Source organism: Schistocerca piceifrons, chromosome 4 (assembly GCF_021461385.2).
Source record: "Schistocerca piceifrons isolate TAMUIC-IGC-003096 chromosome 4, iqSchPice1.1, whole genome shotgun sequence".
NCBI classification, from domain to species: domain Eukaryota; kingdom Metazoa; phylum Arthropoda; class Insecta; order Orthoptera; family Acrididae; genus Schistocerca; species Schistocerca piceifrons.
In genome coordinates, this window is record NC_060141.1 from 503,821,996 (window position 1) to 503,842,490 (window position 20,495).

Here is a 20,495-nt window from a genome sequence, read left to right on the forward strand (position 1 = left end):
CTAGTGAACGACAAGTACGACGGAACACCTACAGGAAATTAGTAAACAATCTCTACTGATCATGAAGATTTGAAGAAAAGTTAAGAAATGTTCTGCTTGCACAAAAGCACGATGTCTATTGATATTACTTTCAGAAAAATCCGTTTGTTTGTAAATAACAGTGCAAAATTCTGACAAAATATTTTAAGAAAGGATATTTTCAGTATCATCGAGTCAATACATTACGTGCAACTATCGTAATTTTTCTTCCATGTCATTAATTTTGATGAATTTCATTAAAAAGTTATAACAGAAGTTGCAAACTTTAGAAACGGAAAAACGTATTTCGTATGCAGCACGCATATTTCTTTTGTTAGGAAGAAAGCCTCTACTTTCAAGTATGAGTATCTCCTTGTGCAAGCTAATATGTCTTTGTTACGAAAAAATTTCCAAAATTTCAAATCGTAGTTTGCTCTGTGACGCCGAAAATATAGTTTTAAAATAGTGTAATGTCTTACAATACTTCAGATATAAGAACACACGAAATATTAATTAAGTACAAAGTAATCAGTTATGGACAGAAGAAGTTTTGCAGTTTAAATCAGTGTAAGAAACTGAAGTATTTGCTCATAGAGCAGATGTTTTAATTCACTTTACGAACAGAATGATTTAGCGTTCTGAATCTACACAGATGTGTTCATTTGTACTCTGGAAATCACTTAAGGACACGTGGTGGTAAGTGCCCTCTATTGTGACGGATACTGAGATTCGTTACTGTTCCGTTCATAGAGGTACTGAGCAGAATGACTGCTTACATGCTTCCAGGAGAGTTTAATTTAGTCTTTTGCACGTTCCATGGATCATAATCGGGACAAATCGCCGTAAGCGTGAGACGATTTATGTATAAGAGACATTTTTCTGTGAATACGTGGTACATGCTGCAAATCTATGTAAACAGATTTGTTTTAAGTCCACATCTACAGCAAGGTACGAAAAATGTAATCCAGTCATACAAATACCATCTACTGTGATTTTCATCCACGGAGCAGGAGAAGTTGGGAAGCAGAGATGATTTCCTTCTGTACTTAAAACTTCCATTACATGCCAGCACCTTTAATTCAAATGTGAAATTGCCAAATATTTTAATGGTTGCATATGTGACTCCTTTCCGTTAAAAAGTAAAATTAAGTTGGAAATTTCTGTTCCTAAAGTTATATTTAAGAAGACTATTACTATTTTTCAAGTGTATCTGATTCTTAATAAGAAACTCCGTATGAAACGGAATGTATTGTGAGGCCGTTGTTCGTATTCCTAACTTTTTAAGCAGTTGTCTACCCCAAGTTCGAGAGTAGACACCAGATATCATCCTTACAGCAGGTTACTTTGTAATGAATACTCCGTGTCTATGTTTTCATTTGCTCATGAAAATTATTCTCTGTGATATCACGGATTGGTTACTACTTTCATTACCAATTTCACCAGTTATACGTGCAGCAAATGTTGGTGGATTCAAGTTCCATCAATATACTATGAAATTTCCTTTCCTGCATATTGTTACGTATGATGATATATCTTACCTTGCACAAAATTGAATGGACTGCGTTACTTTCAAGTGCTAGACTGTTTGCCGTGAACCAATCAATAATAATTGTGAAAATTTCGTTTATTGCTCCTGTTGTTTGAGCTCTGGCGTTGTTATTCGGTTTCGGCCGTCAGGACTATGCGGAAACTGAAAAATATTCCTAGAATCCGACCTGAAGAACGGTTCTTGGAATTTTTCTAAACAGTTTTCTCGCGAGTTACTGAGCGTTTTCTTTGGGCTGTTTCTCATGGCAATAACATGTGTGTACAGTAGCCGGTCAACGGTTCTTACACACAAATTGGTCACCTGTACGCTGCCGATGATCCATAACGTTTCGTATTCTGCAGAGGACAATACTGTAGCTTGCCCGAGTTTCGAACTCAGGATTCAATGGCACAGTCGAATATCTGTTATTGGATGGCTGCCCTACACCACCTCCCCTTCCCCCATCATACACATACACATTTGCTATCTGGCCAATTCATCCGCTTCACAAGCAATTTATCGGTGGCGCATTAACGCGATTATGAAGCTATACAACATATTTAGACCGGCGCCATCTGTTTGGTTCGCGTCGAATACCGGCCGAAACGCGCAAAACACACACACACACACACACATACACACACACACAGATCACAGGTCACGGCTGGCCTGGTCGGGAAGCGCTGGGACTCTCAATTGTGTGCGCACCAAACCGCCGGAACCTTAATTGTGGCTTACCAACGGCTGTTATTATTTGGACGGGCGGGCCGCTTTACAAATGGGCCGCGATATTTCACGATATTCAATACGAGTGGGCAGGCGTTTAGCGGCGGGCGGTTGGCACTACTGGAGGGGCGTTCCCCGCGGGCGACGTGCGGCCGTATATTAGCTGCCTCGGGCGGAGTTCGGAGGGCGTTGCTGCCAGTCATACCACCGTAGGCGTCACTGCTGCTCGGTACGACGCCTCGTGTGTACTGCAGATCTGTCTCCATTTCGCACGAAAATCGCTGCGCCTAGCCCGCCGTCTGACGTACTGTTCCCATTCGTTTCGCAGAACGGGCTTACTGGACTTTTTGGTAAAAAGAAAAAAAAAGTAGAGGTGGGGGAGAGAAAGCGCAGCTGGGGACGGGACCGCTGCAGCCGTTAATATCAATGTTCTTTGGGAAATTTACGACGATTCTCCTCCTTCTGTCTTTTTTATGGGCTAAATCTGGCTCCAAACGCTACATGCCGGAAACAGCAGCCATGTAGCAACGCTCCCATTGGTTATTAATAAACTGACTGTTTTAGTTCAAATCACTTTTCATTGAGTGACTTATCTCTCTCCATAAATCACATCATGAAGGAAAACCTCGGGGATGTTGGCCGAGTCGATATATAGGCCTACGTTAACAAGCAACTACAGCTGGCTTCTTCTGCAAAGTATACTAAGAACAAATTAAAACTAGCGCAAATGTGAAGCTAACAGTTATGGTAATTATTTCTAGATTACTCTGTATATTTACGTTATGAGAAAAACAACTACTTTGGAAAAGGTCACTGCTCGTCCACCTATATCGCTAATCTGCTGTTATGTAATACTTTAAACAAAGCTTTAATGTGCCCTTACACTGACTTCTATCACCTCTCTGTATATTGGCAAAGTCGGAAGCTAAGTATCAGAGTTACAGGACTGTACATCCTTGATCCTAACCTTTATTGTGCACAAAGTAAACTGTTCCTGAGAAAACAAGTTCTTAATTTAAATATATGAAAGAAGCTATAGTACTGGACCATGCAGCAGACGTTTAAATTCACATTGTGTAGTAGAGCACTGTAGCATCCAGAATCAACATTAGAGTGTTAGTCTCTAATTTGAAAATCACCTCAAAATAGGTCTAAGACATGGCAGAGGGAAACTTCTATTGAAAAACTAGACTTTTTCCAACGGCTTCGACTGCATGTGTTTTTGACACATCTATTGACTACACCTACTCTCTCCCCTTCTTGCACTCTTCCCCCTCCATCAGTCCACCTTATCCTCACACTATCTGTCTGACCATAACATTCTCCCCCTTCTACTGAACATATCCTCCTCCCTCTCTCTTTTCATCTTCAATTCCTCCCTCTCTTTCCATTTGCTATTCCCCCTCTCTTTCCATCTCCTCTTTTCCTTTTCCACCCACCCACTACCCCTCTACACCTTTCACCACCACCTCTGTCCCTTTTCCCACCCACTTTCCTCTGTCCATCCTCTCCTCTTTCTATCTCAATTGTCCCCAGCCATGCTCACAGGCACATGTAGCCCCTACAATACAGTTCTATAGATCAGGCTAATACCAGTACCATACGTGATTGTCATGCAGGGTAGCCTACATGTCAGAGCCTGGAAAACAATTTCTTGCCCCTGACACATATGCCACTTTGTAAAGCAGGTTGATTTGGCATGCTGATACTGCTACCACACACTGTCTTCGATGCAGAGCAGCCTATATGCCAGAGGCTGTAAAAAACGTTTTTGCTCGTATCTCCAGTACCATGGGAGCTAGGAGATTATATTACACACAGAGATAATACTCGTGAGGCCTTCTGTTTCTGTGCCAAATTAGGTTGAAATCTATTCAGAGGTTTTGGAGGAGATCCCAGACATAGACATATACAAACACACTGTTTTATACCTGTAACAGATACTTCAGGTGTATTATTGCTCCACTAACAGAAAGATTGCTGAAAGTGATTGCTTCCTTACCTACAGTCGAGGTTAGCTTTTTGCAAATTCTGTGTATTGTATTCTCAACACCATGTCATGATACTGGCACATGGCATTTATTGGTCGACTAATGATGAAGGTGCGACATCAGAAAAGTTGCTAAACCACTACTTTGGGCTGTATTGTCTCCTTCATCACTAGGTGGATGTGACACACCAGGTCGACTATTGTGCTCCTTCATCAAGAAGACTAAAGTGCGTCCTATATATATGAAGCTACGCTAAAGCAGTGAGGTGGAAACGGACGACGGGAGCTTTCGTTTAAGCAAAATGAAGACCTGCTCGATGATCGCGAGGCTTTGATCGGAGGGGCCCACTGTTGTTCGTCATATTGAACATGTGCCAATGAGAGCTTCTGAAATACCGGGTCCAGGACCAGGAGCAATGCCGTGAGCTGTGGTGCATACGGCGTGCCGTAGGTGTAGCGTCGCTGGTTTTTGAAATATAGTATTTATCGTTTCTGGAAGGTTCTCGCAATTTCTTACGTTTGTGGTGTATGTATATTATGGAAACTTTTTTGTTTGTGTAAATAGAAGCACTTTTCCTCCAAGATTTTAGCTCTGTTCCGTTCTGGCTGTTCTTGGTGGTTGTAATAAGCATGCTTTCAGTGGTGAGTGTTGTACTTGGCTGCTGACCCAGCTTTCGGATCTGGACTTGAGTGTGGTTACGATTGACAACATGGAACGTGTTAGTACGTTTACAGCTAAGATCCGTTTTTCTGTGATTATTTGGTTACGTGGTCGCCATTTGAAGCAACTGTATAGTTTTTATATATTAATCTGCAACAAAATTTGGGAAAAGTAACTTAGCAACATACATACAATGTACTCAATTATTCATCTATAGAACAGAAGAAGTTGCAAGATAGAAACGATTTCAATCTGGCGTCTTTTATTCGGGTATAAGTCTCTAAATCACATGCACGGTTACTGTGTTCAAAATTACATATAGCAAAGGCCTCGTCAACTTTAAATGCGAGCATTTTAGGTTCGATTATGGGAACTGAGGTCGACCTACTGTTCTTTTGAAGTAACGAGTACGATATCGAAAGTTGAACTTAACAACTTCCTATGTCTGTTGTGATTTTTTTTCTTATAAAATGTGAAGTTATTTAGATTTTTCTTTGCATTATTATACAACTTACCTTCTGCAAGGAAATGTGTTGTTGTGGGTTTGGTTGACGAGTTAACAAAATAAGTTTACCTAAAAAAAAGTAATTTTGTTGCGGGAAAATATAAGATAAATTTCATAACAAAAATTTTTTTTAAATGATAAGCTAGTTAGCATCAAGTACGTCGTGAAAACTAAAAAGCCAGCTACAGAGACTTTTCAGGAGTTGTCATAAGCTAACGGATAATAGTGTTTGTCGAGTGCGGCTGTCTTCGAATAATATAGCAGTTTTATCTAAAGGCAAGGACTGTGAGCAAAAGGGCGACCGAGCAGGTGGCCCGCACGCATCACATCAGGAATCGTGAAAAACGTCGCAAATTCGGAAACGTCGAGGAATGAGCTTGCGTGTTTTATTGCTAAATTATTATGCATGAACAGAGAAGGTGTCCGACACACATTGAAAAACGAGAGGAAGAGGCAAAGGAAGTTTGATCTGAAATTTATACACGGTGTTAATGGTGAAACCCTCCCCCCTTTTTTTTAGTGTTGTTACCACTGATGAGACGTGAAGCTTTATGTACGATCCATAACCCATGCTTTAAACAATCTATTGAATATCATCATTTTTATTATGGACACAGGGAAATCATCACAACAGTGCTTCGAAATTCGTCATAAAGCTTATTGTTAATATCGAGGGTACCACAATGAAAATGTGCGTACCAATTGTCAAATATTAACCACAATTATTCAAAAAATTTGCAACAACAAACACAAAAAAATGTGTAAACATGTGGAAAGAAGCAGTCAGTGGAAAGAAGCGCTCACTGTAGCGGAGAAACGCTTGGATATTGCATCATGACAATTCTTTCTTCCAAACGCCCCATAATATCAACTTCATTCACCTGATTTTTTTGTTGCAACCTTTTTTCTATTCCCAAAATTCAAGTTAACCTGAAAACAAGCAATTCCCCGCAAGTGTCCATCCCCGCAGAAAATGACGTTCATAAATATCCTAAACAGTGAAGGAACAGACGCAGATGTGTCTGGGCTGAAACTGGATCACCACTATATCAACACATTCACAAAGGTCACAAATTTTCACCATCATTCTTGATCCTTTTGAGGCAGACATTATGCGACGGAATACCTATCGAGTATTGAGCGATCGATCTTGAAAAGGTTCTGCACAATACACTGAAATCTACTCAGTTGAATAAGCGACTACGCTACGCAGTCGTTTATTACCATGCACCGCAAGTGGCCTATTTCAGATTTCTAAAGCTGTCTTTAAACCTGCTACATTGGGTGCTTAAACGACGTTGCTCTAATTACTGAACCGCTTAGGTTGATTTTGTGTGCAATGACTGAACTTCAACGGAACTTTGTCGCATTTATTTCTGTAGATGCTAAGAATTTACGTATACATGTGACATAAATTTTAGCGAGTGAGAGATTGGTTTACTATGCTCTTGTTAAGTCATAATGGAGATACTGATAAACTCGTCTAACAGAATGAAATTACTATTTAGAAACACGCAATTACTGGTAACGCATAAAACAGATGGCCTCTACACGCCACAGTTGTTTCTCGTAATTTTGTATTTCCGTTTGACACTGTTTGAAACAATTTAGTTACAGGAAGCTCCACTAACATTCACTTCCGTCAGTAGGCGACCCGAGCGGGAAATCAATAAAGCGCGCACAAATGAATTACCATACAGCAGTCGGAAATGATAGGTGCGTAGCACTGACACTCTGTTTATTTATCCAACATTCAACTCTTCCATCATTCTGATGCGTGTACATTCACTCTGCGTCTCTATTGATAGCAACTCACGATGCTACGTACTATTAATTATACGTCATGGCCATTTCGGACCAGGAGCCTCGTTATAATTTTACTGTCACTTCAAATGCTATTCGTATATTTGCTTTCTGAAATACGACACACCCACTACCAACCAATTTTGCTAGCAATTCAGAACACTTCCAGCTATATTCAGCAAAAAAGCGAAATGTGTGTTGGTGCAAAACAGCTAGCAGCAGCTCTGCATTAAATTTGTCCACGAGCTGATGTTGGGAAGCAAGTGATAACAATGGAATTCTCTGGAATATCGCTGTGTTCTCTCGAAGGACCATGTGACACACAGAATTTCCATAAACATTTGTGGTAAATAGAACTAGTACAGACATTGTAGTTTTTATTTGATCGTAGGCAGCTGATGTCTGGATAAGATTCATGTTCTTACATATGACCAGGAATATACACTCGTCAGCCAGAACATTATGACCACCGACCTCGGTGTGGCCGAGCGGTTCTAGGCACTACAGTCGGGAACCGCGCGACCGCTATAGTCGCAGGTTCCAATCCTGCCTCGGGCGTGGATGTTAAGTCCGATAGTGCCCAGAGCCATTTTTGAACCAACGACCTACTGTCAATATAAACCCTTCCAGGCGATAGCAGCCTCATCCGACGAGGAATGACTGCTGGTCAGACACACGCACGGAGCGTGTAGTGTCAGTGAACGTGCCGTCGGTGTGTAGAATGGAGAAGGCGCACGATCTGTCTGAGTTTGGCTGAGGGCAGGTTGTGGTTAAAAAATAAATAAAAAAATGGCTCTGAGCACTATGGGACTTCACATCGGAGGTCATCAGTCCCTAGAACTTAGAACTACTTAAACCTAACTAAGGACATCACATACATCCATGCCCGAGGCAGGATTCGAACCTGCGACGGCAGCGGTCGCGCAGTTCCAGACTGAAGCGCCTAGAACCGCTCGGCCACACCGGCCGGCACAGGTTGTGGTGGCCAGAAGGCTCGCCAAGAGCGTTTTGGAAACTCACGACTTGTCGGATGTTCGAGGAGAGCTGTGGTGAGTGTATTTAACACGTGACGACACCAAGCTGAAACCATGTCCAGATATCGTACGTTTGGGCGGACACCCCTCATTACAGACGCCGACCGTCCTAGGCTGAGCAGACTGGTGAAACAGGACAGGCGGCGAACTGTAGCGGAACTAACATCAGACTTACGTGTTGGGCAGGGTACAAAGTGCGTCTGAACACACAGTGCACCAAACACTCCTAACGATGGGCCTTCGCAACCTACGACCCATACGTGTGCCAATGCTGACACCACGACATTTGCAACTACGACTGAAATGGGCACGTGACTATAGGCAGTGGACATGGGCGCAGTGGCAGATTGTTGCATAATCTGATGAGTCCCACACCGTCTTCATCAAGTCGATGGGAGGACGCGAATCCTTCGTCTTCAGGAGGAACAGCTCCTTAACAACTTTACGGTGGGACGGAGACAGGCTTGCGGCGGCTGTGTTATGCTATGGGGAACATTCACGTGGGCACCATGACGGCCAAGGAGTATTGTACACTGGTTGCAGACCACGTACACCCCTCCATGACGATCATGTTTCACCACGACAGTGGAATTTTTGAACAAGATAGTGCACCATGTCACAATGCCAGGAGTGCGATGGAGTGGTTCGAGGAACACAGTGGCGAGTTCCAATTGATGTGCTGACCCCCAACTCGCCAGATCTGAACCTGATCGAACACATGTGCGATGTGATTGAACATGGCCTCAGAACTCATAGCCCCCTCCCCGGATTTTAAGGGAAATGTGTGACTTATACGTGCAAATGTGATACTAAATCCCTCCAACCGGCCGGTGTGGCCGAGCGGTTCTACGCGCTTCAGTCTGGAAACGCGTGACCGCTACGGTCGCAGGTTCGAATCCTGCCTCGGGCATGGACGTGTGTGAGGTCCTTAGGTTAGTTAGAGGACTGACGACCTCAGATGTTAAGACTCATAGTGCTCAGAGCCATTTGAGCCTTTTTAACTCCGCCCAGCGACCTATCAAGGCCTCATTGTTTCCATGCCAAGACTAGTTACCGCTGTTATCCGTAGACAGGTAGATGTACCGGCTAGTGGGTAGGTGGTAATCATGTTCTAGCTGATCAACGTATTTTATCCCCCCAAAAATTTGTCGAGCCTGTCGACAGTGACACTTTTGTTTAATAATTTTGCCATAAAAATATTGAAACACAGAGCTACATTTTCTGTGCAGTGTACATCTGTTTAGCGTAGACCGCAATGACGAATCTCTGTGTGGTGTGATGATGCGTTTGCCTACATGTGAAGGAAAGAACTCGGTAAAAAAAAAAAAAAAAAAAAAAAAAAAAAAAAAAAAAAAAAAAAAAAAAAAATCCACCAGCAAACTGAATGTTCCCGTAAGACTGACGAATCATCGCTACTAGTGTAACATGTATACATTTGAATTAAATCCTCCGAAACGAAATGCATGCAGTCACACAAAGTGTACCTAAATACTGTGTGTGGATGTTCCGGCTGAAATGTACATTATCCGAATACATGTCATGGATACCAAGGTGCAATATAATCATCACGACTCTAGCGTAAGCGCAAGGTCCAGAAAATAATCTTCCTAAGACGCCTCCCTCTAATGAAGAGAATGCAGTGGCTCGAAAGCTAATTAACTTAGCTACAAATCGTACCAGAGTCAAACAGCGAAGGGCTTCGAGTCACGCCCACACTATGTGATCAAAAGTATCCGGACACCTGGCTGAAAATGACTTACAAGTTCGTGGCGCCCTCAGTCGGTAATGCTGGAATTCAGTATGGTGTTTTACCACTCTTAACCTTGATGACAGCTTCCACTCTCGCAGGTATACGTTCAATATGTTGCTGGAAGGTTTCTTGGGGAATGGCAGCCCATTTTCCACAGAGTGCTGCACTGAGGAGAGGTATCGATGTCGGTCGGTGAGGCGTGGGCGAAGTCAGCATTCCAAAACATCCCAAAGATGTTCTATAGGATTCAGGTCAAGACTCTGTGCAGGACAGTCCATTACAAGGTTGTTTTTGTTGTGTAACCACTCCGCCACAGGCCGTGCATTATGAACAGCTGCTCGATCGTGTTGAAAGGTTCAATCGCCATCCCCGGATTGCTCTTTAACAGTGGGAAGCAAGAAGGTACTTAAAACACCACTGTAGGCCTGTGCTGTGATAGTACCATGCAAAACAACAAGGGATGCAAGCCCCCTCCATGGAAAACACGACCACACCATAACACCACCGAATTTCACTGTTGGCACTAACACGCTGGGAGATGACTTTCACCGGGCACTCGCCATACCCACACCGTGCCGTCGGATCGCCACATTGTGTACCGTGATTTGTCACTCCACACAACTGTCAATTACACATTACGACCCTGTTCAACTGTCTACAGTCCCTGTCAGTCAACACACGAGGTCGGCATGTACGCTTTTGAGATGTACGTCTGCCTTCACGTTCCCACTTCACTATCACATCAGAAACAATGGACCTAGGGATGTTTAGGGGTGTGGAAATCTCGCGTACAGACGTATGACACAAGTGACACCCATTCACCTGACCACGTTCGAAGTCCGTGAGTTCCGCGGAACCCATTCTGTTCTCTCACGAGGTCTAATGACTACTGAGGTCGCTGATATGGAGTAACTGACAGTAGGAGGCAGCACAATGCACCTACTATGAAAAAACGTATGTATTCGGGGGTGTCCTGGTACTTTTGGTCACTTAGTGTATACAAACCGACAGTATAATTCACAGCTGCAGATTGTCATCAAGAATGGATGTAATGAAAGAGAATTTAGTCGGTTCTGGAGGTATGTTGTGGATCATTGGGACATAAAGCATTTCATGGCGTATTGTACGTTTCTGCGAACTACTTGAATACAGTTATCAGGCAACACGATGAACAATTTAATTTTTAAAGCTTGTCGTAATTGTGTTGCCAAATGTACTTTGAAAGCTGAAAGTATGTTGTGGATCATTGGGACATAAAGCATTTCATGGCGTATTGTACGTTTCTGCGAACTACTTGAATACAGTTATCAGGCAACACGATGAACAATTTAATTTTTAAAGCTTGTCGTAATTGTGTTGCCAAATGTACTTTGAAAGCTGCTTCGAAAACAATCACCAACGAGTTGTCTACAGGGGCGGAAAGTCGTCCTGCATTCACGTACTTTTAGAAGTGACACAGGGGTCAGTTATTGGCCCACTCTTCTTGAATATTAATGACATCGCTTCGGTTCTGTCCTCCTGCAAGTATCACTTCTTTGCTGACAACCTCCAACTTTACCTAAATGCCTAAGTTGAAGATATCAGTATTGCGATCGTCCCAACGAATTATTACCTGTCTTCTGTCATAAGAAGGGCGCAAAAATTGGGACGTAAAATGAATGCGTAAAAGGTCCATAGTTATTTTAACATCTTATCAGAAATTAATTTCTCATTTCTGCGGAAGATCACATCCTATTCTTCTCGACGGTATTACAAAAGGTGAAAAACTCGGGTGCGCCTTTGGATAGGCATTTCAACTGTGCAGAAAATACTGTCGTCAATATGCAAGAAGATTTCTGCTTGCCTCTATGCCTTTAAAAAGTTTCGGAACATCTTTCTGCATGGCGTGAAACTTAAACGCGTGCAGTTACTCGTTCTACCGAAACTCCGTCATTACGATATAAGCCAACGTATCACGTGTAGTGAGAACACTAGAATGTTAGATTTAGCAATGGGCGATCATGGGTGATACAGGAGCAAAATTTGTCTCTAATGTTATACTCAAGAACGAATGTGAATCGCGTTTTATTCTGAACTACAGTAATTACTAAATTTTTATAAGTTGTATATCAACTGTAACTTATAATACACTTATCGTAATTAATGTAATGGAAAACACGTAAAGTACCCGGTTAGATATACGAGAGTGCCTGGTGATGACAATCTTACCAAATTTAAGAAATGAATAGAAAATTGAATAAAATGAAATACTTAGTGAGATAGGCGACCACTCATTGGGAACAGGATATCCGGTTTCGATCAGAGGGCTAGAAAACAATTTTCAGTTCACGCGACATGTTCATAACATTTAATCACTCCAAAAAACACTGCGATGAAGTTTGGAATTTAGCATTGAACATGGGTCCATAATTTAGAAATGAGGAGTTCAACGTCAGATACTCTAATCCCATATTCGACCGAACATTGGTAATGAACATTTCTTCCATCAGCTGAACTGAAATCCGCTATTTCTGACTCGGATGACTCCACATCATCATGCGTTATCCATGTCGCCTAAGAAAGTGGTAAAATTAAATGAAGGTTTATCGTCACGTTGACAAGGTGATCAGTAGAGACTTAAGCTCTTATCGAATAATGAAGGTAATTAGCCGCATTCTTTTAAAAAGATTTTTCTCAGTCACATCCTTAATCTATTTAGGGAGAGAATGGAAAACTTAAATCTGGACGGTAATTTGAACCTAGTAGCCCCCGAATGCAAGTACAGTGTTTTGAGCACAGCGTTACTGGGCTGTGTCGAAAGTGAGTTTCAGATATCTGGGACTTTGAAACACGATAACGTCGATGTGAAGCAAATTAAAACCGTTTATAAAACCTTGCCGCAAAGACACACACAATGGTTTATCACTGTGAATAATATTTCTCTTTTTATTTGACGTAAAGACAGTGTTTCTGGACAAGAACTTAGGATTTTAGAAAAAAACTGCACTTTTCTTAACCGTGGAACACGTTTTGGCTTGCACACAGACCTAACAAGCTGGCGGCGAGTCCGGCTGAATCATACCACAGAAATAAAAGGACACTCACTTTACTCCGCTGAATGCGTTTTGGCGGGCAGACGCGCCTTCTAAACTTCACCAAACCCGGGATAATAGAGCATGTTGCGTATGTCTGACAATACGGATTTATTCCAAGAGAGAGAGAGAGAGAGAGAGAGAGAGAGAGAGAGAGAGAGAGAGCAATAAAATACACAGTTTGTTTACACATTACTTCTGTCGCACAAATACGTTACATGAACGAAACAGAAATAAAAATTTGGGGAAATATTTACTCACAGAGAATGTAGTTATTTAAATTTAAGTCAGGTTTCGTAATGTACACTTAAGGCTGCAAAGCATGTTTCAATATCGTGATATTCGAAAACAAGGGTAATAGTAAACTCCTTTAGCATGTCACATCTCCTCAATCAGATAATGCTATGATGCAATATTGAATGGAATGAACACGGAATATCATTAGCAGGTAGGGCGAATGGCTAGAGAGGTTTACTGACTGTGTATGTTAATGTAGAACGGATTTTAATTAAAAATCGTCACAAAAAATTCAGGACTGGGGCACGCTTGTGGCGAGTTACGAATTAATTCTGCTCATCAGGATCAAGAGCGCATCGTATTACTTTATTCCGATGAACGGGCTACTGGTGCGTGCCCCGTTCAGTCGTGTATTTCTGGAGATTTCCCACATTACTTCCTCAGAATGAATAGTTATTCACAACTTCATTTTAAACCCAATAATTTACAGGGAGCGTAAGGAAACTGTTTCCCTCCGTAGTTAAAATAGCCGTGATGACACAGTTCAGCCAGCCGGGATGGCCAAGCGGTTAAAGGCACTACAGTCTGGAACCGCTCGGCCGCTACGGTCGCAGGTTCGAATCCTGCCTCGGGCATGGATGTGTGTGATGTCCTTACGTTAGTTAGGTTTAAGTAGTTCTAAGTTCTAGGGGACTGATGACCTTAGAAGTTAAGTCCCATAGTGCTCAGAGCCATTTGAACCATTTGAACACAGTTCACCTCTGTTTCCCACTATTTTGACAAGACATTAAATGCGCTGGGAATCGGAGGGAAGCGGGGTATTAAAGTCTGATGGAAGCCAGAAAAGAAATCCATAATTAGTGTAGGATCCGGACATCTTGAAAGTACGTAATCCATCCGGTTAAAATATGCGGTTCTTACCGCTGATAACGAAGGATATAGCAGAGGCGGCTATGTACATAGTCAGTACCGTCAAATTAAGCCACACTATGAATTTTACTCACAAAAAGTTGGTGGATAAATAACGCTTTAAAGAAGTCAAATCTATGGTGTAGGTCGCTATGTTACATGTCTGTTTTTGCATGAGGTAATTTATGACTTGAGTTACTGACGTGGAAACATATTTCACCATAACTTACATTCTTCAAAAACAGGTAGCACACACGGTTTTATTGAGGTTAGTCAACAGAGATTTAACCACAGTTATCTGAAACGTAGCTAATAAAGACATCATTAACTAGAAGCAGGCTATCAAATAGCTGTGTAATCGGCAGTGTCGAAGCAAAGATAACTGTTACCCGTTTATCAACAGAGTGAAACCTTCTTTCTGATTTTAGCTTCGATCGGTTTTCTAGTCACGATCTTCCCGTGAGGAATGTAGCGGAGGAAGCCTGCATTAACATACATATACTGCTGATCCAATCTGAACACAACTAGCCGCCTTGTATCAAGCCGGTAGCATCAAATCAAGGTAAGCGATAAATTCAAATCTCATGACGCTGATGACGAATATCCTATTATAATGATGTCTTGGATGTGAATTGCGACGAAATAAGCATACTTACCTAGAATTTATCGTGTCATACCACGAACAAAAATATGTTTTAAGCTTCAAATACTTCACAGTAGCTATTAGACTTGTCACGGCAAAATAACAAAAAAATTGTTCATTTCGACACTATCTTGAATACTCTGTATGCTATCTATATGGACGCCCAAAACAAGCCCCCATGTTTCTTGCGGTGCCGTTTCCTTCCAACAACCACAATGCGACATCACATCCGCTTACCACAGAAGGAGCTCTTACTTGACTACCACCAGCTAAAGTGTGTCTGCCAAATACGGAAGGATAGGAATACAACAATCAGTCGCAATCCCTCTGGCTTTTTATTATAATAATAAAAAATTAAAATTATATAATAATAATAATAAAACCATTGAGACTGCTACTGATTGCTTTATTCCTATCCTTCCTTGTAAAAATATATAGTCGCTGTGCTCAACTGTTCGGTGTATAATCAAAGTTGGCATCTGTAAGATATTTGACAGCAACTTCAGATACAGCTGATATTGGCAAGAAGGAAGTGCAGCGTACCACACAAGATGACTGATATGTGGATCGGCTTAGAATATCGACTGAAGCACCTGACGCACTAAACTGTACCAAAAACATAAAGATAAATCGAAATCCTTTAAACCTATACCAAAAAAAAGGAGGAAGATAAATATTTAAGTCTGTCGACGACCAGGTTATCAGAGCTGCAAACGTTCACTAACAGTTTTATTGAGCAGCAGTGAATGAGGAACGTAGCCAACGTAGCCAGAAATGCGTGGGAAATATGGATGATGAGAGGAATCAGTCTTTGGTCGACCCTGTCTGGCATATACTCTTGTGGCTGGCTGTTGCAGGTCAACAAACGCTGTTGAAGCAACATTTGAAGTACAAATATATACACCAGTGCAACCAGTCAATAAGCTTCAATTCTTAATTTTTCTGTAAACCAGCAAAAAGCCACTACGAATTTTGTTATATTGCAATTAATTTCGGCAGTTTACGACAGCATGTGGAAGACTTTGAAACTAAAATGGGCTGTACTACATGTTCATTAACATGTAACATATACTACAGCAATGGATATATCGTACATACCATTTTAGCTTTAAACAGTTCCATCTGGTAACGTAAGTAGTCTAAACTAATTGCAGCATAATTACATTTATAGCAGATTTTTGGTGATTACATATATAAAGCTATTACCAGCTCCGTGGACAACAACGTAAAGAAGATTTAATTCTTCAATTACAACGCTTTTCGAAGACTGCATTATCAGACGACAGTTTTGATTTACAGGTCAGCAGCACTGCACGCAGAAATGACTACGATGTCGAACGATCCAGAAATGTTTCAATTTGTCGCTTCGATTATAATATAAGTTTACAAAAATTCTTGGATTTTCGGTGTCGTTTTCTAGGAACGATGCTACTAGGCCAAAATAAATGCCATCTGGTGATGGGAAAAACTCCTGAAACACTTCGTAACTGAAGTATTAAAGCTTAGTGACTAGCTATAGTCTGTGTCTTTGCTTGTAGTTTAAACGTACAGTCACAGAAGCGGCCTATACAACGTGTTTGTGTGTAAGATACCGGAATTACAGCGGGTTGTCAGCAGAACAGCAAGTTGTCCCGCAGTAACGTTTCGGCGCGTTTCCCACTAATTGTCTTCAGGAGAAGAAATTCGATGACGTAACTGGCGTCCGCGCATGCTGTATCAGGGGATAAGGGCTAACGCGTGCACCATACGGCGTTAGGTTGCATCGTGTTGTAACACGCCACTGAAAGCTCGGAAGATACGCAGAGGCTTCTACTTGGCTGCACTGAATGGCATTAGCGGTCAGCAATACACTGTCGAAACACTGACGTAATGTCGTCGGGTCATCAGTCGAGTAATGGCCCCATCCTGATGTGACGTTTCGACGAGTTTCTCGCTCGCCATCTTCAGGAGCAGCAGTCGGCTGAGGCAGATAGCGCGGTAGAGTGGCACTCACCGGATGCTGGAGAGCGGCGGCCGAGCCGCGTATCCCGGCGATCCGTCGCGACTGCGGCTGCCGGCTGCTGGCTACCCCGCCAGCGCTACGCGTCGCGCCGCCGCCGCCTCCGCCTCCACCACCACGCGCCGCGGCGCGGTCTAAATATACCACCGGCCGTCTGTAGACGGGTCGCATAGCCGACACACACACGGGCGTGCGCTCGCGCTCGCCCTCGCACGCATACGTACATACGGCAGCCACACGGCGTGCAGCGGCTCGTAGCTGCTAGCCCCTCATGATCGAGCCCTGGTTTCATTCTTCGGCATAGCCAGAGATTCTGGCAGTGTAATAAACGTCAGACTGTCATACTCAGATTTCCGATTATGGCCGAAGAGCGAGAAGGAGTAGAGGAATGGCTCCTTTCCACGAAGGCCAATACTACACTGCGATCTAATTAGTAATTAGACACACAATGCGTGGGCGTACGGGTGTGCGCTCGAGCGTGCTTATATATATATATATATATATATATATATATATATATATATATATATATATATATATATATATGTGTGTGTGTGTGAACACATAATATCAAATTAAAGAAAAGAAATCGTTATACAACTTGTGAAACGTAGGGACGAACGTAACTTTCGCACGAAAATGTCACTGCGAAGTAGCATAGCTCGATGACACTTAGACCATATATAGAAGGAACGGCTACACAGTACAGCGTATCCATAAATTGTCTTAGCAACTTAGGAGTTTAATAACTTGATTGGATGCTTTGTGGAAATTATACTTAACTCTTTAATACAGTATTTGACGACTTCTCTGTTTACCTGTCACCGCCGCAGATCTTTCCTGAATCCGGCAGATCAAGATCCTACCATAAGTTAAAGTTCATGAGTTCACTCCCTTCGCAGCCCAGAAGACATGAGGAAGATCAGAATTTTATCCAGCGAGTGGATAGTGGGCCGGTAGCTTACAAACTAAATCTAAACTTGGAACTGTTACAAGTAACAAGTAAATAACAGATATATGTCATTTGGTGGAGCGCAAGAAAACGTCTCTAGTGAACACTGCTCATCTACAGTCGATGAGTTGATCTATTTTGGTTAAGCTTCTCACAGGGTAAGGATACAATTTTACACGAATACGCCGCAGTTCCCTAACGGGGCAGCAGTCACATTCCTTCAGAAATGTGTATAAAACGCCTAAATGTTTCACATATGACGCAGTCCATTACGATAGCTGCCGGACGCAACTCCATGCTTCAGCGGCTCTGTCGACAGTGAGTCACGGCTCACGTCACATCCCAGCAATGTGATCTGCCAAGTGAGCGGAAGTACAGCCACAGGCAGAAACTGTGACAGCAGTTATTTCAAGAATGGATAGGAAGTTTAGTGATGATTATTTGGGACCCACGTCTTGCGTCGCAGTTCCGTAATTTATTCACATCACGGTGTCCATTAGTATCATGAAATATTGATCCCGAAATAGAGTGATTTTATGTTTATTTTGTCACCATTATCTAATGATCGTTCAATGGTGACGTAATAAAGGTGGAAAACTGTTGCGAGAATACTCATGTCTTGACTTGAATTATGTCACGGTTTTTTTTTTTATAGAATAATGAGCTAGTAAGGAAAGGAAATAATTTTTCTGTATAACCTGTTCTTCTTATTCTTCTTCTCCTTTCCTTATTAGTCGACTCCGAACCATGCTATTTCAAATCAAATTTTCCCCTTTCCTTGCTCCTGGACTTAAGCTTTCGCTCAGTAACCCCGCATTCGTTTCGAAAGCTGTTTCTCCATCGTTTGAATCTACATTTTTTAGTGTTTAAGCGTGCATTTTCTTGTAAACTAGTGTGCTCTTTGAGCTTCGTATTGAGCGTAAAACGTTAGTGTATATCCTCCAGCGCTATTCGCACTTGCAGCACATCTTCTTCTACCTCGGTGAACCACGTTTCCTTAGTCCTCTTGTTGAAAAAATAGCAGAAGGCACTATTGTTCCAACTTGTAAGATTCACACGGGCGTTATAGAAAAGCATACTCCTTCCAAGACTGATGCCTGTGATCTTTTCCACATGGTTGTATCGTCTCCCCAATTCGCAATTTTCTACACAGCCTCATTTTATACCTATTAGCTTCCTGGAAGACTGTGAACTGACGAAAACGAAATATTTGCAGAATATATAAATAAATAGCTAGTAGAACATCCAGAGAGTACACAATTTTTAATTTTCTCCGTTTAGCTGTTAAAGTCACGTGATCAAATATATAGCGTCCAGTCCTCGACCTTAAGTTCTTACAGCTTCGTCTAATGTGAATACATGTCTTATTTTCTTAGCGTAAATATTTGTTATATCCTCATGAAAGTATATCTAGGGCTACAATATCAAGCAGTATTTCATCAAGGTTGGCGGTGATAATCGGTGTCACAGAAAATACAAATGTTTCAGTTGTTCTTATACATCACTGTACCACGTACTCCTTCCATAACGAAACATACTAAGTTATAGGTAATAGTTCATAGTTTATCTGGTATTAGATTGAAATTCAAATTTCTTTGTTGTGTTAAATGTTTATGAGCTCTGCAATTATTTCGTAAATTAATGATAATGCTAGCGGAGACGGCAAGATACATTTCCTTATTCGAATATGACGAGAATACTTACGTAACTGTATGCTGCAGTATTATTTACTCAGTGTTTACCGACGATGAAGGCACACTAATGTATCAATGTGCCATTCGTATCATAGATACAAGCAACAGATGTGAAGTGATTGGATGACTGCATGTTTTCCAGAATTTGTAGCGAATACACACCAGGAAAACGCTAATGATAAACGATGGTACGTAACAGGATAAAGAAAATGAATTTCTCGATCAAAGATGTGACTTAGTCTTGGTTCCTTCATGGTATGAAATCTCATGCTTTATTGTTTTTAAACAACGCGCCTTTCCGGCACCGAAGCCGCGCTAGAGTATCAACGTGTACATTTTTAGGGTCAAACCATTTCATACCTATGATAGAATACTCATATCATCAATAGAAACCACGTCTCTCAAACGTCCACACCCAACCAAAAGCCGACCTTTATCTAGCGCGTGGGTTCCATTACGCGAATGGAAACAAGCAAATACTGCCTTCTGAAGTTTCACTGACGCCTCGGGCAGTGCCTACGAATTACTTCCGCCGAGATAGTCTAGGAAATGTCCCTTTAGGGGAGCTCGCCAGCAGATTATTACTCTCTGATGAGATGACCGCTCGTAGCCGATGCAGGCGGCGCGGAATAATGCGTGGAGATAAATGAATAAGCGGATCTGCTGGTACATCCAACGGCGACGCAACGCCACAAACAGTTCCGCAGTTGGGCTGCAGTTTTCGCTAAACGGATGCAGACGGTGGCATAATTTAGTGGCAGCCGGCTCGCTGCGTTCATTAAGAAGTTGGAAGCTTTATTTCTTTTCTTTGGAAAAACGGAAATGAAAGTTTTCCTTCCTCCTTACATACTTCATTACGAAGAAACTAATTTACTTACTCCTTCGTTTCTTGTTCTGTTAGTGCCAGACGAAATAAAGTCAAGGAAGGAAAACAAGAACGCGCGAGCTTCTAAGAGGGATCCGAGCCCGTCTCCG

The 20,495-nt window shown here is 42.0% G+C and overlaps 1 protein-coding gene across 3 annotated transcripts in view; it reads right to left on the reverse strand.

Moving 5' to 3' along the window:
• LOC124794698 (irregular chiasm C-roughest protein) overlaps nucleotides 1-20,495 on the reverse strand; it is a 1,925,819-nt gene that overhangs the window by 1,420,203 nt on the left and 485,121 nt on the right. The window contains exon 1 of one of the 3 annotated variants that reach the window (XM_047258263.1): nucleotides 16,869-16,958. The exons of 1 other annotated variant lie outside the window; for it this stretch is intronic. The gene's annotated coding sequence lies outside the window, so the exon portion shown is untranslated. Of the gene's footprint in view, nucleotides 1-16,741; nucleotides 16,795-16,868; nucleotides 16,959-20,495 lie in introns of those variants that run through there. One more of the 3 variants, XM_047258264.1, reaches the window with a different exon arrangement.